Raw genomic sequence first — 17,712 nt, forward strand, 5'->3', positions numbered from 1 at the left:
ACATGGAGTTTAGGAAAGATGGGCATGGATTTACATAAGAACATAAGAAGTAGGAGCAGGAGTAGGCCATATGGCCCCTCGGGCCTGCTCCGCCATTCAATAGGATCATAGCTGATCCGAACTTAGACTCATGTCCACTTCCCTGCCCTCTCCCCGTAACGCCTTATTCCCTTATCAGCTAGGAAACTGTCTATCTCCGTTTAAAATTTATTTAATGTCGCAGCTTCCACAGCTCTCTGAGGTAGCAAATTCCATAGATTTACTGCCCTCTGAGTGAAGAAGTTTCTCCTCATCTCAGTTTTGAAAGGGCAGCCCCTTATTCTAAGATTATGCCCCCTAGTTCTAGTCTCACCCATCAGTGGAAACATCCTCACCGCATCCACCCAATCAAGCCCCCTCACAATCTTATATGTTTCGATAAGATCGCCTCGCATTCTTCTGAATTCCAATGAGTAGAGGCCTAGCCTACTCAACCTTTCCTCATAAGTCAACCCCCTCATCTCCAGAATCAACCGAGTGAACCTTCTCTGAACTGCCTCGAGAGCAAGTATATCTTTTCTTAAATATGGAAACCAAAGCTGCACGCAGTATTCCAGGTGTGGCCTCACCAGTACCCTGTATAACTGCAGCAAGACTTCCCTGCTTGTATACTCCATCCCCCTTGCAATAAAAGCCAAGATTCCATTGGCCTTCCTGATCACCTGCTGTACCTGCATACTAACCTCTGTGTTTCATGCACCAGGACCCCCAGATCCCTTTGTACTGTAGCACTTTGCAGTTTCTCTCCATTTAGATAATAACTTGCTCTTTGATTTTTTCTGCTAAAGTGCATAACCTCACACTTTCCAACATTATATTCCATTTGCCAAATTTTTGCCCACTCACTTAGCCTGTCTATGTCCTTTTGCAGGTTTTTTTATGTCCTCCTCACTCACTGCTTTCCCTCCCATCTTTGTATCGTCGGCAAACTTGGATACGTTGCACTCGGTCCCTTCCTCCAAATCGCTAATATAGATTGTAAAGAGTTGGGGTCCCAGCACTGACCCCTGCAGAACACCACTAGTTACTGATTGCCAACCCGAGAATGAACCATTTATTCCAACTCTCTGTTTTCTGTTAGATAGCCAATCTTCCACCCATGCCAGTATATTGCCCCCAATCTCGTGATTTTTTATCTTGTGCAGTAATCTTTTGTGTGGCACCTTGTCAAATGCATTTTGGACGTCCAAATACACACATCCACTGGTTCCCCTTTATCCACCCTGTTTGTTATGTCCTCAAAGAATTCGAGCAAATTTGTCAAACATGACTTCCCCTTCGTAAAACCATGCTGACTCTGTCCGATTAAATTATGCTTATCCAAATGTCCTGTTACTGCTTCCTTAATAATGGACTCCAACATTTTACCGACCACAGATGTTAGGCTAACTGGTCTATAGTTTCCAGCCATTTGTCTGTCTCCCTTTTTAAATAAGGGTGTTACATTAGCAGTTTTCCAATCTGCTGGGACCTTTCCTGAATCCAGGGAGTTTTGGAAAATTACCACCAATGCATCCACAATCCCTACCGTTACTTCTCTCAAGACCCTAGGATGTAGGCCATCAGGTCCAGGGGATTTATCCGCCTTTAGTCCCATTATCTTACCGAGTACCACCTCCTTAGTGATTTTAATCGTGTTTAGCTCCTCCCCCCCTATAGCCCCCTGTTTGTCCAGTGTTGGGATATTTTTAGTGTCCTCTACTGTAAAGACTGATACAAAATATTTGTTCAGCGTTTTTGCCATCTCCATGTTCCCCACCACTAATTTCCCGGTCTCGTCCTCTAAGGGACCAACATTCACTTTAGCCATCCTTTTTCTTTTTATATAACTGTAGAAACTCTTGCTATCTGTTTTTATATTTTTTGCTAGTTTACTTTCATAATCTATCTTCCCTTTCTTAATTAATCTTTTAGTTATTCTTTGCTGGTTTTTAAATGCTTCCCAATCTTCTATCCTCCCACTAGATTTGGTTACTTTATATGCCCTTGTTTTCAGTCGGATCCTATCCTTTATTACTTTACTTAGCCACGGATGGCTGTCTTTTCTTTTACACCCCTTTTTCCTCACTGGAATATATTTTTCTTGGAAGTTGTTAAATATCTCCTTGAATTTACACCACTGCTCATGTACCATCTTACACTTTAATCTATTTTCCAGGTCCACTTTAGTCAACTCTGCTCTCATACCTTCATAGCCTCCTTTATTTAAGCTTAGTACACTGGTTTGAGATCCCACTCTCGCATCCTCCAACTGAATTCAGAATTCAACCATGTTATGGTCACTCATTCCAAGGGGATCCTTTACTAGGACATTTTTTATTAATCCTGTTTCATTACACAGGACCAGATCTAAGATTGCCTGCCCCCTGGTTGGTTCAGTTACATACTGCTCAAGGAACCCGTCCCTAATGCACTCTATGAACTCTTCCTCAAGGCTGCCCTGCCCAATTTGATTTGTCCAGTCAATATGAAAGTTAAAATCCCCCATGATTATAGCTGTTCCCTTATTACAAGCCCCAACTATTTCCTGATTTATACTCCGACCAACAGAGTTGCAACTGTTAGGAAGCCTATAGACTACGCCCACTGGTGACTTTTTCCCCTTATTATTCCTTATCTCCACCCAAACTGTTTCATTATCCTGATCCTTTGACCCAATATAATTTCTCACTATTGCAGTGATTCCATCCTTTATTAACATAGCCACTCCACCTCCCTTTCCTTCCAGTCTGTCCTTCCTAATTGTCAAATACCCCTGGATGTTTAATTCCCAGTCATGGTCACCTTACAGCCATGTTTCTGTAATGGCCACCAGATCATACTCATGTGTAGTTATTTGTACCGTCAACTTGTCTATTTTGTTACGAATGCTGCGTGCATTCAGATAAAGAACTTTCAAATATGTTTTCTGACAATTTATTCCTGCTTTTACCCCCTTTACTACTCTACCTTTATCTTTATACATTCTGTCCTTTCCTGACACTCTCTGGTTTTTAATTCCCCCACTGCTACCTTGCTCTATTGCCTTCTCCGCTGACATTTTTATTTTTCGCTCTCTTGAAACCTCCCCCCCACTAATTTGTTTAAAGCCCTCTCTACAGCCCTAGTTATTCGATTCACCAGGATTCTAGTCCCAGCACTGGCCAAGTGAAGTCCGTCCCAACGGAACAGCTCTCTCCTGTCCCAGTACTGGTGCCAGTGTCCCAAGAAGCAAAACCCATTTCTCCCACACCAGTCTTTGAGCCACGCATTTAACTCTCTGATTTTATTTACCCTAGCCAAATTTGCTCGTGGCTCAGGTAGTAATCCAGAGATTATTACCCTTGTGGTTCTGCTTTTAAATTTGGCCCCTAGCTGCTCATATTCCCTCAGCAGAACCTCTTTCCTTGTCCTATCTATGTCATTGGTACCAACATGGACCACGACAACTGGATCCTCCCCCTCCCACTCCAAGTTTCTCTCCAGCCCAGAAGAGATGTCCTGAACCCTGGCACCGGGCAGGCAACACAGCCTTCGGGACTCTCGCTCTCGGCTGCAAAGAACCCTATCTATCCCCCTAATGATACTATCCCCTACCACTACAACATTTCTTTTTACTCCCCCAATTGAATGGCCCCTCATTCCACGGTGCTGTGGCCAGGTTGCTCACCCTCCCTGCAGTCCCTGTTCCTGTCCTCACAGGGAGTAAGAGCCTCGAACCTGTTGGACAAGAGCAAGGGCTACGGCTCCTCCAACACTACCTCCTGGATCCCCGTACCTGCCTCACTCATAGTCACACCCTCCTGTCCCTGACCACGGAATACATCTGAATTAGTTAATCTAATTGGTTTGACTACTTCCTGGAACACAGAGTCCAGGTAAATCTTCCCCTCCCTGATGTGTTGCAGTGTTTGAAGCTCGGACTCCAGCTCATCAACACGGAGCCATATTTCCTCGAGCAGCCAACACTTACTGCAAATGTGATCACCGTGAGCATCAATGGTGTCCACCAGCTCCCACATATTGCAGCAGTAACACATCACCTGCTCTGTCATTCTATGTAATTAATTATATTTATTATTATTATTTTTAAATACCCACTGCCCCGATTCTAGATGATGAATATCACATCTCTATTTAATTGAACTTACCAACTTAAAAAGGTTTAAAAGGGAAGGAAAAGTACTCACCAGCCAGCCAATCACCTACCAGCTTGGCTGTGATGTCACTTTTGAATTCTGGCCTCCCTTTGGAATGTTGCCTGTGGAACCTGTTTAGGCTGCCTCACCTTGCTGCTCCGAGTCAACACCCGCTGCTGCTCCCGGCTGCCTCGACTTGGCCTCGCCTCGCTGCTCCGCCTCCACGATGCCTGCTAATCCTGAGACCAAACTCTCAAAAGGCACTCTCTGCTGCTAGCGTTCAAGGACTTTAGAGAGGAAAGGGAGGTTGGAGATGGGGTGGTAGTTTGCAAGGATGGAGGGGTCAAGGGTTGGTACTTTGAGGAGAGGAGTGATGACGGCAGATTTGAAGGAGAGGGGGACAATACCTGAGGAGAGGGAACTGTTAACAATATCAGCTCAAATGGGAGCCAGGAAGGGAAGTTGGGTTCTCTGCAGTTTAGTGGGAATAGGGTCGAGGGAGCAGGAAGTGGGTCTCGTGGACAAGATGAGCTCGGCGAGGGCATGAGGGGAGATAGGAAAGAAACCAGAGAAAGATGCAAGTGCAGGGCTAGGGCAGAGGGGAACCTTAGAGGAAGTTTGGCCCAGTGGACAAGGGGAAGGGAGGGAAGTGGCAGAGGCAGCTGATCGGATGGTCTCAAGCTGAATCTGAATGATGATGTAGTGTATCTGTTGTGTCAACTTTGAGAGGATACCAGCAAGCCTATTTGTCACATCAATAATGTTTAAACATATTGGCCTAGAAATTCAGTTGGCTGCACCAGCCGTTAACGCCTTAGGAGGAGTAGATCTCGAGCGCTAGGCGCTTAGCGCCCGGGCGCAGCGCGATCTGCGCCTCGCCCCAACTTCAGTAGACATTTAGCGCTGGCGCAAAGTCATTGCGCGCGCTCATCTGCGCGCGCAGATCATGACGTCATTTCGTCGTGCAACGCCCTTTGTGCGCCCGGAACCGGAACTTCACTCGCGCCGCCCCATTGTGCGCCTGGCGGCCCGAACGACTGTGAAGTGGAACGGTACACAGCCGAGGCGGGCCGCGGGGAGCGCAAATTAAAGGGCACTCCTGCAGTAGAAAATGCAGCCGTTTTGCAACACTCCTTCTTTGTGAGTAGATGATGGAGGAGGAGGAGGAGGAGGAGGAGGAGGAGGAGAAGAAGAAGAAGTCCGGTACCACATAACAAACTGATGGAGAGAAGCCCGCCCCAAAAATACAAATACACTAGTCTCGGCCTTTCAAAAAAACAAATCCACCCTCCCCCTTTAAGAGCTCACCGGAGCCAGAGTGTCTGCCGGCAATCAACAGCTCGCCGCACCTGCCCTGCACCCAACTTCCGGTGTTAGCGCCCCGGGCTGCCGGCTTAGCGCCTAATGATAGTCGTGCATCGCCTGTTTTAGCGCAGCAGCAACCTCTTAGGGCGATGCAACTGAATATCGGCGAAGGGGGCTCGACTTTGCGCCGGGCGCAAACTTTAGCGGCCGCCCGACTTTACCGCCCCAAAAGTGGCTATACTGAATTTCTAGGCCATTGTTTAATGTTTGTGTTCAAGTAAACAAAATATTGCCCAAATTGCTTTGCTGGAGGTAGCTTAGTGAAGAAAACTTTCCATCTAATAACAGTCCTGTGTTCTCACACAGAAACAATCTCAATCTCTCAAAGCAAAAACCTACATAATGCACTGAAGTACCATAGGTCATTCCATTAGATTATAGATATTTCACAAATAAATATTTCACAACAGCTACCACTATATTCAATACGTTTTTCATAATAAATAACACGTTATTATTTTTCATTTGAGCATTGTCTCAAAAATTAAGTTAGAAACATAATTGCATATAAAAATTTCAAAATCCAGCACAAATCATTCCACTGGTTCAAGCTCCACTCCAGGACATGAGCATATAATCTGTGCTGACACTCCAGTGCAGTACTAAAAAAGTAGAACATTGTTGGAGGTGCCATCCTTCAGACGTGTTGGTATCTCCTAGTCCAATTCAAAGAAAAGCAGGGAGTTATCCTGGGTTTTGGTTAATATTGTTTCCTCAACAAAATCATGGTTAACTAATTATTCATCTCATTGCTGTTTGTGGGATCTGACGCGAAATAGTAGTGCATTGTCAACATAATTACAGTTACTTCAAAGTAATTAATTGTATGTGAAAAACTTTGAAATGTTTCTCAGAGATGTAAAGAGGCACAATATAAATGCAAGGCTTTCTTTCTTTAAATAAAGGTTACAATAAACAAATATTGTTGCAGAAGGATACAAATCTCTACCCAAACCTTAATTTCAATATTGATATATTAAGCATTATTGTGGCATGCAGTGGATGGTTTTACGCTTTCTCATGATCCTCTTCAATCTCTAAAACTATTTAGCTCTCCTCACTGTCATGGGTTTCATTCTGTGAGCAGCAAATTGCTTGTCACATATTCATTCCCTTGAGAGCAATCTTGCAAACAGTCAGACGCTGATTGAAGTGTGACCCTCGTATAAAAAACATCATGCAATTTACATCGGCAGAATTGCATGTATCACAAAGGCAGCGACCCATTCTATCCTCACTTCCTGTCTAATGTATCATCAGTTATTCCTGACCTCCCTGTGACCCTGAAGCAGATGGGACTGGAAGATACTGGTTTAATTTGAAATTCATGGATAATTTGCTCTTTTAAAATAGACTTTTTCAATCCCAGTTCCACTAAGGAAACCTTATTAAATGTCATTATTGATATATTCATACTAATTAAATATATTGTTGCAAAACAATTCACAATTGACTTAAATCTAGCATAATATACACACAATGGCATGAATCTATACCTCTACGCTCCTGTAACACTGTCCGTGGCAGTCAAATATTTTGAATGTTTTAGCAAGTTATCTGCTATTGTAAATATCCATAATAATGAACATGGAAACACGGTTAGAACAGGTTAGACAGCCTTATGACAATCACAATTATAATGGAAAGCCCGCTAATGACTCTTTCCTGTTACTACCAGCTACGTTATTTTGTTATATTTGAATGTGGAAGAACTACAAACAACCAAAATTTTGTGATAATGTTTGACAATATTCTAAATGAATTATCAATAATAAACAGATCAAAGAAACATTTGAAGGCAAATTGAAAATGTTGGTGTCCTACAGAAAGCAGAAGATCATTTAACCATTTCTGAGGCTTTAGCCTTTGTTGGTCCCACATCATTTCAGCTCCATTGTCACTGCTGAGCTGATGGACAGGAATTTAGTGGTAGTAATCCCATCTAATTAATTTTCACACTTTCTTACATGTAAGCACCTTATCCATTTGAGGATCGTGGTGGCAATTCTTCAAAAAAGCAAAAACATTGAAACAAAGGGGCCATTTTGTGTAAGGAATAAAGGGATGTTTGTTTTCTATCTGCTTCATAACAGTCAGTGTTAGAACTGTACAGAAAATAATTTTTGCCTGATGGAGCTCAGAAAACAATTAAAAAATTGTAATAGGAAAGAGTTTGAATTTGTAAAACAGTAAAGATATATATAGTGTATTTTGAAATCACAAATGTTTCCACAATTTAACATGTGCAGTTATCCCTGTCTATTTACACATGACTGCTTACCCTGGATATTCACTCAGCAAGTTTTTGAACAAAAACTCCATACACAATAGAACAACATATAATTGGGAAAATTTAATTGCTTTTTGTAGTGCTGATAAATGGCTTTAGTAGCTTGATGCATAGTGATTATATTATTAGCAGCAAGGAAAACAAGTCATCGAGTTTTAATACTTCTATTAATGATTATGCAGAGGGACTGTACAGTGCCAGAATAAATTTGCCAGAGAAAGGCAGATTACCACTAATGTGGCACAGCAAGTAACACCAATGTTACCGCATTATCAATAATAGTACCACAGAGTTGTGCAAAGGTAGGTGAATGCTATTCAGATAAAAAATACATGTAACGCTATCAGTAGGTCAGCTTGTAGGTACTACTGTAGAAATCAAGTAACCTAAGGTAGTTGATCATAACATACAGCAGAACAAACGCAGCAATTCTGCTGACCTTGGTGGGTCCGTGGCGGGCGCTGTTGGTGGTGGGTCTCGGCCCTGCTGCTGGCTCCATCCTGACCTCCGAAATGACTTTCCGTTGATAGGGCTTGTTAAGCCCACCCAGCACGTTTCCTGGCCAATTGAAGGAAGTGGGTCTGATGACGTCATTTACTGCATGTCATTAAAAGGATAGTTACTTGTCCTAGCCCCTTGGGGCTATCCCGGATCAGGCGTATTTCTCAGATATTCACTTTCAAATAAAGGTTGAGGTAGCCGAATCCTAAAGACGCTTAACTGGGTCTAAAGGTCCGGCTATCTCTCCCTAAAGGAAAGGAGCAACCCAAAAATTTTACCGTCCTCCAGATAGCACTTTTAATAAGTTTAGCCAGACTGTAACGTCTCGGATATTATGAGGGTCCGGAGATCTCCTTCAGAAATGTACCTCTTCATCAAAGAGTGTACAGAGATTGGGTTCGCGAGTTATTGATACAGAAGACTTATGTAAGACAAATCCAAAAATATATAGAGATTTACTAAAAGAACCGACATGCAATTTACAGTTGGTGAATCAGTCAATCGCAACGTTAACTGTTCTAAAAAGAGAAAAAATATGATCTTATTTTTAACAGTGAATTTTACTTTTAAATCTTAACTTCTCTACAGTATTACAGTTATTAAATTTTTCTATACAGGATATCCATCAATATCAAATTACCTTCAATCCCTGAGGTTCAAAGAGTGGAAGACCACAGAGCCGCCTCTGTAGTCGAGAATCGCTTTGCCCGATTAAAGCGAGTCTGATTATCTCATTCGAGACTCCAATATTTATACCCTTTTTCAGTTGTTTTTCATAAGATTTCTGTTAATCCAAGTTAATTATCACTAATCATCTTTTAGTTGACCTACTGAAATTCTTACTGCCACATCAATAGTTTTGGGGGTTTACCATATATGTGCAAAGGGCAGATGTCCCTTACCTCATGTCATTCTTAAGAGGTTTAATCAAGATCATTTATCCAGGGTTGACCATTGTTCCGTTTTAATAAGTTTACCCATTCAGGGCCACCCATTCTTCTATTTTAATAAGGTTACTTATTCAGGGTCAACAACTTGTCCTGTTTCAATAGCCAGAATTCTTTCACAGCTATTTCATAGTTAGGTTTCTAAATTTCCAAACCCAGTTTGTCATGTTTTAAAACATTTATAAGGTAGAGTTCCTTATAAGGTACACTTCAAGGTCAACCACTGTCTTATCTCAACAAGGCCAGAATTCTTTCATAAGGTAGTGTATTTTCTAAAAGGGCTATATAGTGTATTTTTCTAAAAAGGTTATGTCATGAATCTTATCATTCATGAAGAAATGACTCATGAAATAACACTGGGCGGCCAGCTGGTGGCGCCGTCCAAGGAGTATAAATACTCGGGTGTGGGCCCAGCTTGCCCAGGATGTTTTTATAACCAGGAACTAGTGATGTAAACTAGAATCTCATGGTTGTGAAACAGTTGATTAAAGCCTTGTTTTATACTCAACCAATTGCTTAGTGAGTTTTCTTACGTCAATTTAATCAAATGGATATCGACTCCACGCTCTAAGTGATTTCGGGAACAGCCAGCTACGACTTCAACTGTAAAAGGAATTCCGATGTAGTAATCAATCCATCATGGACAAACTACTCAGACCCGCCCGTCTTGACCTGGACCCGAATTCACCTACAACTGCTAAGGTATGGAAACACTGGTATCGTACCTTCAGCAACTTCCTCAGGGTGTGTGGTGAGAATGTTCCTGATAAATTAAAGATACTTGCCAATTATGTATCTCCTCATGTGTTTGACTATATCGAAGATTGTGTAGACTATGACTCCGCTATCCTAATATTACAGCGATTATATGTTAAGGCCCCAAACAAAATTTTTGCTCGGCATCTACTGGCCACAACTTGACAACAACCCGGGGAATCACTTGATGAATTCCTTCAAAAGCTTCGCAGGCTCAGCAAGGATTGTAATCTTAAAGCTGTCACAGCTGAGCAGTACCAGAAGGAACTAATTCGTGATTCCTTCATTAACGGGATTACGTCTCCCTTCATACGCCAGCGTCTGTTGGAGAATAAAACCCTCGAATTACAGGCTGCCTATGACCAGGCATGTTCCCTGGACTTAGCAAAGAGGAATGCAGATACCTAGCTTTTACCACGTGCATGGGCTGCTGCTATCACTTTTAATGACTCCTTCGATAGGTCTCGGGCGGAAGCCCTCACTGATGATGACTCTAACCTAGCTGATGACAACCCTACCCTAGAAGCCTTCACTGATGACGCCCCTGCTCTAGCGGCATCTTGGCAATCTGGAAGGAAGCGTTTCTTCTGTGGAGGTGCATTCCATTATAGGAAATTTTATCCTGCTCGTAATGTAACCTGCAATCATTGCAGCAAGAAAGGTGACTTTTCTAAGGTATGCCAGTCAAGAGCCTCTGCTAGTAAGAAAGGCCACTTTTCTAAGGTATACCAGTCGAGAGCTCCTGTTAGTTTTGCAGCTACTATCTATAAAACTGCTCCTCCCCCAAGAGCCACTACTAAGGTTACAGCTGCTATCTATGAAACTGCTCCTCCCCTAAGAACCACTACTAAGGTTACAGCTGTCAAGGGTAAAACTGCTCCTCCTCCCGTCACAGCTGTTTTTCCCCAAAGTCTGCCCCATGCAGCCACGAAGGTTGTGGTAAATGGACACATTTTGAGTGCACTAACCAACTCATGCAGCTCTGACAGCTTCATTAGTGAGCGGGCTGTCAGTAAGTTAAAACTGCGTATTTACCCCTTGGACAGGGAAATTGCAATGGCTCTGACGACACTGACCACCAACTCTTCCGGCTTTTGTCTTGTTGACCTTATTCTCAATGGCCGTACTTATTTCTCCACCTGACTCGGGGTGCTCAAAAACCTATGTAGTGATGTGCTCCTGGGACAGGATTTCCAGAAACAACACAAAAGACTCATTTTCGAGTTTGGAGGGTCAAATCTGGAGCTTACTATTTCCAAAGTACCATTTTGTGCGCTTTCGGCGGCTTCGCTCGACGAGCCCTCCTTGTTTGCCAATCTTTCCCCCCAATGTAAGCCCATAGTCACTAAATCACAACGCTTCAGCCAAGATGATCTATCCTTTATCGAGGCAACGATCTCTCGCCTTCTAGCTGCCGGTATCATTGAGCCATATTCATCTCCCTGGTGGGCTCAAGTTGTCGTTGTTAAAAATCCTCTGAAACAACACAAGACACGTCTTTGCATCGATTACTCACAAACTATTAACCAGTATACCAACCTGGATGCCTACCCACTACCACGACATCGATGACATTGCCAACTACAAGGTATTTTCAACTTTTGATTTAAAGAGTGCATACCATCAAGTACCGTTAAAGGACTCTGACAAAAAGTATACGGCCTTTGAGGCCAATGGTCGGCTTTACCAGTTTTGTCGCCTTCCATTTGGGGTCACCAATGGGGTGGCCGTCTTTCAACGGGCAATGGATAGCCTAGTAAAACAGGAGAACTTAACGGACACTTTTCCATATCTAGATAATATCACCATTGCTGGTCATGACCAGAAGGAGCATGATGCCAACCTCCAGAAATTTCTTGACCTTCTCCGTCATCGCAACTTAACCTTAAATGAGTCCAAATCTGTGAAATTAATACCATCAGTCAACATCCTTGGCTACTGGGTGGGCAATGGTGTCATCAAACCGGATCTGGAGCGACTTTGTCCGCTTCAGGAGCTCCCTCCCCCTAAGAATCTCGGCTCTCTTCGTCGGGCACTTGGCATGTCTGCCTATTATGCGAAATGGATACCCCACTTCTCCGACAAGATCCAGCCCCTGCTTCACACAAAGTAATTTCCATTAGAGGCAACGGCTATTTCAGCTTTCAACCTCCTCAAGCGAAACTGGAAAAAGCCACGTTTTGTTCCATTGATGAAAACCGTCCTTTCGTGGTCGAGTGCGATGCATCGGAGGTGGCGATCTTGGCTACCTTGAATCAAGGTGGTCGACCTGTTGCATTTCTGTCCAAAACTTTGCAGGGTAGTGAGCTCCATTATCCTCCTGTCGAGAAGGAGGCTGTGGCCATCATCGAAGCAGTCATTTTCTCGCTTGTCGCCATTTCACGCTTATAACCGATCAGCGGTCCATGGCCTTTATGCTGGATAACTGGAAATGCACTAAGATCAAGAATAACAAAATACAACTCTGGAGGATGGAATTGGCTGCCTTTGGCTACACCATACATTATCGACCCGGCAAAGAGAATGTAGCCCTGGATACCCTCACGCATGCATTCTGCTCTTCTATGTCAACTTCGACTCTTGCGGATCTTCATACTGACTTATGCCATCCTGGCGTTACCCGTATGTTTCACTTAGTGTGATCTAAAAATCTCCCATTTTCTACGGAAGATGTGAAAAGAATATGCTCCACCTGTAGAATTTGTGCAGAATTAAAACTGCAATTCTTCCTTCCATCGCATGGCTCGCTCATACATACTATACAGCCTATGCAGCGACTCAGCATTGACATTAAAGGGTCATTGCCTTCCTCAACACGAAACACCTACTTACTGACTATGGTGGATGAGTATTCACGCTTTCCCTTTGCTTTCCCCTGTCCCAATGTGTTTACTTCCACAGTGATCAAATGCCTCGATCAAGTCTTTTCCCTTTGCGGTAAGGCCAATTTCATCCACTCTGATCGGGGCCCCTCCTTCATGTCAAGCGAACTCAAAAGTTATCTTTCCCAACGGGGAATCGACACAAGTAAAACGACACCATATCATCCCATCGGTAACAGACAGGCTGAGAGATACAACGCTATCATTTGGAAGCTGTTCATCTTGCACTAAGGTCACGCAACCTACCAGACCAGCAATGGGAAACTGTGCTCCCTGACGTGTTGCATTCCATCAGGTCTCTTCTTTCTACGTCCACCAATGTCACTCCTCACGAGCGATTCTTCAGGTTCCAGCGTCGTTCCACTCATGGGACATCCCGGCCCCATGCTGCTCCGAAGCTTTGTCTGATCTTCCAAAAATGATCCCCTCGTCGACGGGGTGGAACTGACAGATGTTAATCCTACATATGCGCACGTGTGGTACCCTGATGGCCGGGAGTCCTCCGTTTCACTCCAAGATCTGGCTCCCTGTTCAACCGGTCCCACGGACCCAACTGATAGAGGGACCCATAGTAATGATGCCGATACTCTGCGCTCCTTTGAGGATGATGCCCTACCTGGAACATCAGGGGATCTACCGGCTACTCCACTGGATCAACTCGGGGAACCGAGCGTTCCCCATGGGATGGTCACCCAAAGCCAGGACGCCGGTCAATCCCCGGCTACCAAACAAGATGAAGCCAGCTCTGCGCTTGTAGGGACCCGTACCCGGAGTCACGATCTCCCCAGTCTCCCTCAGGTCGATCAAGGCAACACGGGCCCTGTCGATCTACCAGTACGGACCAAGCAACCCAGGGACCAAGACACGGTCCGAGGAGGCGTGCCTTCCGGCCACAAACAGAAATTGAAACGACTGCAGCTCTTTGTGGTCTGTTATATCCGCTAGAAGGAAGTCGTCGGACTTCCAAATCTTTCGGGTGGGAAGAATGTCATGAATCTTATCATTCATGAAGAAATGACTCATCAAATAACACTGGTGGCCAGCTGGTGGCGCTGTCCAAGGAGTATAAATACTTGGGCGTGGGCCCAGCTTTCCCAGGACGTTTTTGTAACCAAAAACTAGTGATGTAAACTAGAATCTCATGGTTGTGAAACAGTTGATTAAAGCCTTGTTTTATACTCAACCAAGTGCTTAGTGAGTTTTCTTACGTCAGGTTATAAGGTATTTTTCTAAAAAGATAATGGCCTAGAAATTCGGTTGGTAGCGCCGGCGCTGAGCGCCTAAAGAGACATAGAATTGGGGCGTTCGCTATGAAGATAGCGGCAACTCAGACCAGTTGTTAACACAAGTTGTAAACACCACACAAGCTTTTGAAATGGGAATTGATTGTTAATACCCAAACAATGGCCCTATTGAAAAAGCAAAAGCTTGCTTCCAAAAAGTCTGCAGTTTGGAACCAACACAATAGCAATGCCCAAGTAAAGTGTTAAAAAATGACACTTTGAACAGAAACATAGAACATTAAGGCGCTACCCTATGTTGGGGCGTTCGCTATGAAGATAGCGACAACTCAGATATTGACTATACATTTAGCGCCTGTGCTAAGTGTTTGCGCGCGCCCACGAGCGCAAGCAGATCATGATGTCATTTCAGTGTGCAACGCCTTTTAGGAGCGCCTGAGCGCATATTGGGTGGCGCCCGGAGCCTTAACGCCCAGCGCTATTAGTGACAGTTCGAGGGAGGGCTAGCAGGCCCTTCTCGGAGTAGGGGGGCACTATTTAAAGGGGACAGCTCTAGTGCAGAATCTTCAGCCACTTGGCCTGCTCATTGCGATCATTGTTGGAGAGAGTTGGCGAGCTACTGTGGAGCGGAGTTCTGGGAATTTAGCTTTAGAGTACTTGGGACCTTCAAACCTGTCCGAAGCACTTGCAGCACTACACCTAAAAGCCTTTTGACCAACTGGCATCAGAATGGGAGCTTCTTTGGAGGGCGACGGCCTCATCGCCCAACACTGTGAAGGGGCAGAGAGACGGCGGGAGAGAGGGCCGGGATTGGCCAGAAGGAGGAGGGGCAATGGAGGTCGGCCAATCCGACGGGAAGCTGCGAGGGTCTTTAGGCAGCATGTGACAAGCCTTGACATGTCGGAGGAGCAGTGTTTGGGAAGGCGCCGATTCTGGAGGGACATTGTTACTGATCTGTGCCACCTGCTTGGTCAGGCTCTGCAGCCGCGTGAACGCTGCAGAACCTCTCTGTCCGTGATCGCTAAACTGACTGATGGCCTCAATTTTTATGCCAACGAATCCTTTCAGTCAGCCATTGGGGACATTGCGACTGTCGCCCAGGTTGCAGTCCACTGTTCCATCCGGCAAGTTACAGATGCCCTTTATAGGTGAAGGCGTCAATTAATGACCTTCCCTCTGACCCTGCACAAGCAGGCGGAGCGCGCGCAGGGTGTCACTTCTATTGCAGAATTCCCCATGGTGCAGGGGGTGAGTGACAGCACACACGTGGCTTTGAGGGCACCATGCCATCATCCTTAGGACTTCCGCAACCGCAAGGGTTCCACTCCCTCAACATGCAGCTGCTCTGTGACCACCGCCAAATCATCATGGCAGTCACCGCGCATTTCCCAGGGTGCAGCCACGATGCCTTTATCCTGCGGTTGACCTCAGTTTGTAACCTTTTTGAGGGGCTACCTCGAAGACGAGGCTGGCTTACTGGGGACAAGGGCTATCCTCTCTGGCCATGGCTGATGACAACACTCCGTGTGGCCGACACCCCAGCAGAAGAGCTGATCAGCAGCGGCCATCAGGCAACCAGGCACAGTAAACAGCACACTATTGGTGTTGTCAAAAAGCGTTTCCGATGTCTGGAACTTTCGGGGGGATCCCTGCAGTACTCGCCGCAGTAAGTGGGACACATCGTCGTCGTCTGCTGCATGCTCCACAACTAGGCGAATCAACGCACCCAGCCAATTCCAGCTGCCCCTCAACGACCAGCAGAGCAGGCGGAGGAGGAGGAGTATGAGGAGGAGGAGGAGGAGGAGGAAGAGCAGGCGGAGGAGGAGGATGAGGAGGAGGAGGAAGAGCAGGCGGAGGAGGAGGATGAGGCGGAGGAGGAGGAGGAAGAGCAGGCGGAGGAGGAGGATGAGGAGGAGGAGGAGGAGGAAGAGCAGGCGGAGGAGGAGGAGGAGGAAGAGCAGGCGGAGGAGGAGGATGAGGAGGAGGAGGAGGAGGAAGAGCAGGCGGAGGAGGAGGCAGAGGAGGAGGAGGAGGAAGAGCAGGCGGAGGAGGCGGAGGAGGAGGAGGAGGAGGAGGAGGAGGAAGATGGAAGGGCTGCTGAAAGTGGAAGGGCCATACGTCAGAGGCTCATCTGGACTCGTGTCGAGACCCCTGTGGCGGAATGATGAGAGTCTTAACTCATGCGCACTTTGGATGTTTGACGACCTCTGAATGCCAGCATCACTGAAACTAGTCACATGCACCATGCCACATTGAAACTTCTGTTTATTGGCACAAAAGTCTTTCATTACAGCTAAACAACGTAATGTCAACAGAAACCATAACTTTCAAAATAACTGTCAACTCTTCGGCAAAGCCGCAAAACTCAACAAACCTTCTGCAAATATAACAACAGGTGAGGGTGTCCTTGAATTTGAACAAACAAACGTCTCAGCACCTCCCTCTACAACTGGCCCCTTGAGGGAGAACGACTTCTCTTTCGCGCCCGGCCCCTTCCCTCCCTGCTGCTCCTATGTAATTGGACCCCAGTGGCGGGCTCAAGGCTGGGGGATGCCTGCTGACTGTCTGGAAGTGCAGAAGCCCCTGAGGGACGGCCTGGCCGACCTCTGGGCTTGGAGGGTGCAGACGCAGGATGCTTGATGTGACCATGGCTGGAAGCAGTGTGGCCTGCAGGTGGTGGCAGCTGCAATGCAGGCGTCCCAGCGCTGGCATGTGCAGTGGTCTCCTGCCGAGAGAGGACACCTGCACCATGGTCGGACGACACACTGGCTATCTGAGGGGAGCGGCTCGGCTCATCCGCCACAATCGCATGCTCCACTGATTCCTGGCCTTGTATGGGACTGGAAGGGCCCGGGGTGATCCTAACTGATGCAGAGAGGGTGGCTACAGTGAGAGATCGCGTTGCGTCAATCTGGGTGTGGAGGAGCCCAGCAAGTGACTGCGTGGCAACAGTGAGGACCTGTGTGCCAGGTGCCAGTGCTTCGGAGAAGGCCTGGACAGTTCTTCCCATTGCTTCGGACAAGGCAGGTGCCGACCGCTCCACTGCCTCGGACAAGCCCTGGACAGACCTTTCTAGGGATTGTCCGAAGCCCTGAACAGTCCTTTCCATAGCCAACTCAAAGCCGTGGATAGTCCTCTCCATTGTTGGGCCAAAGCCCTGGATAGTCCTGTCCATTGTTGCCCCGAAGCCCTGGATAGACCTGTCCATTGTTGCCCCGAAGACCTGGAGAGTCCTGTCCATTGTTGCCCCAAAGCCCTGGAGAGCCCTCTCCATTGTTGCCCCGAAGTCCAACATACACTTAGCCAATTAATCTATTGACTCAGGCATCTTCTCCACTGCAGCCATCAGCTCCGTGCGTCTGACCCGGGCCTGTTTGCTCATCTCAGCCAGGCGACGCACCTCAACTGCACTCTGTGCAGTAGTCATCACTACCTGCCTTGCCCTCCGGGGAGACGGTGGCCGAACTTGCCTACCCCCCATGCGTTGCTGCATGCCGCTTGGTCCGGCAACTGGTTCATCCTCAGAGACCCCCCCCTTCCCTCCAGGGGACTACTATCCCCAGTCTGTAGATG

This window comes from Somniosus microcephalus, chromosome 14 (assembly GCF_052327205.1).
Source record: "Somniosus microcephalus isolate GS21.2 chromosome 14, FLI_Smic_1.0, whole genome shotgun sequence".
Taxonomy (NCBI): domain Eukaryota; kingdom Metazoa; phylum Chordata; class Chondrichthyes; order Squaliformes; family Somniosidae; genus Somniosus; species Somniosus microcephalus.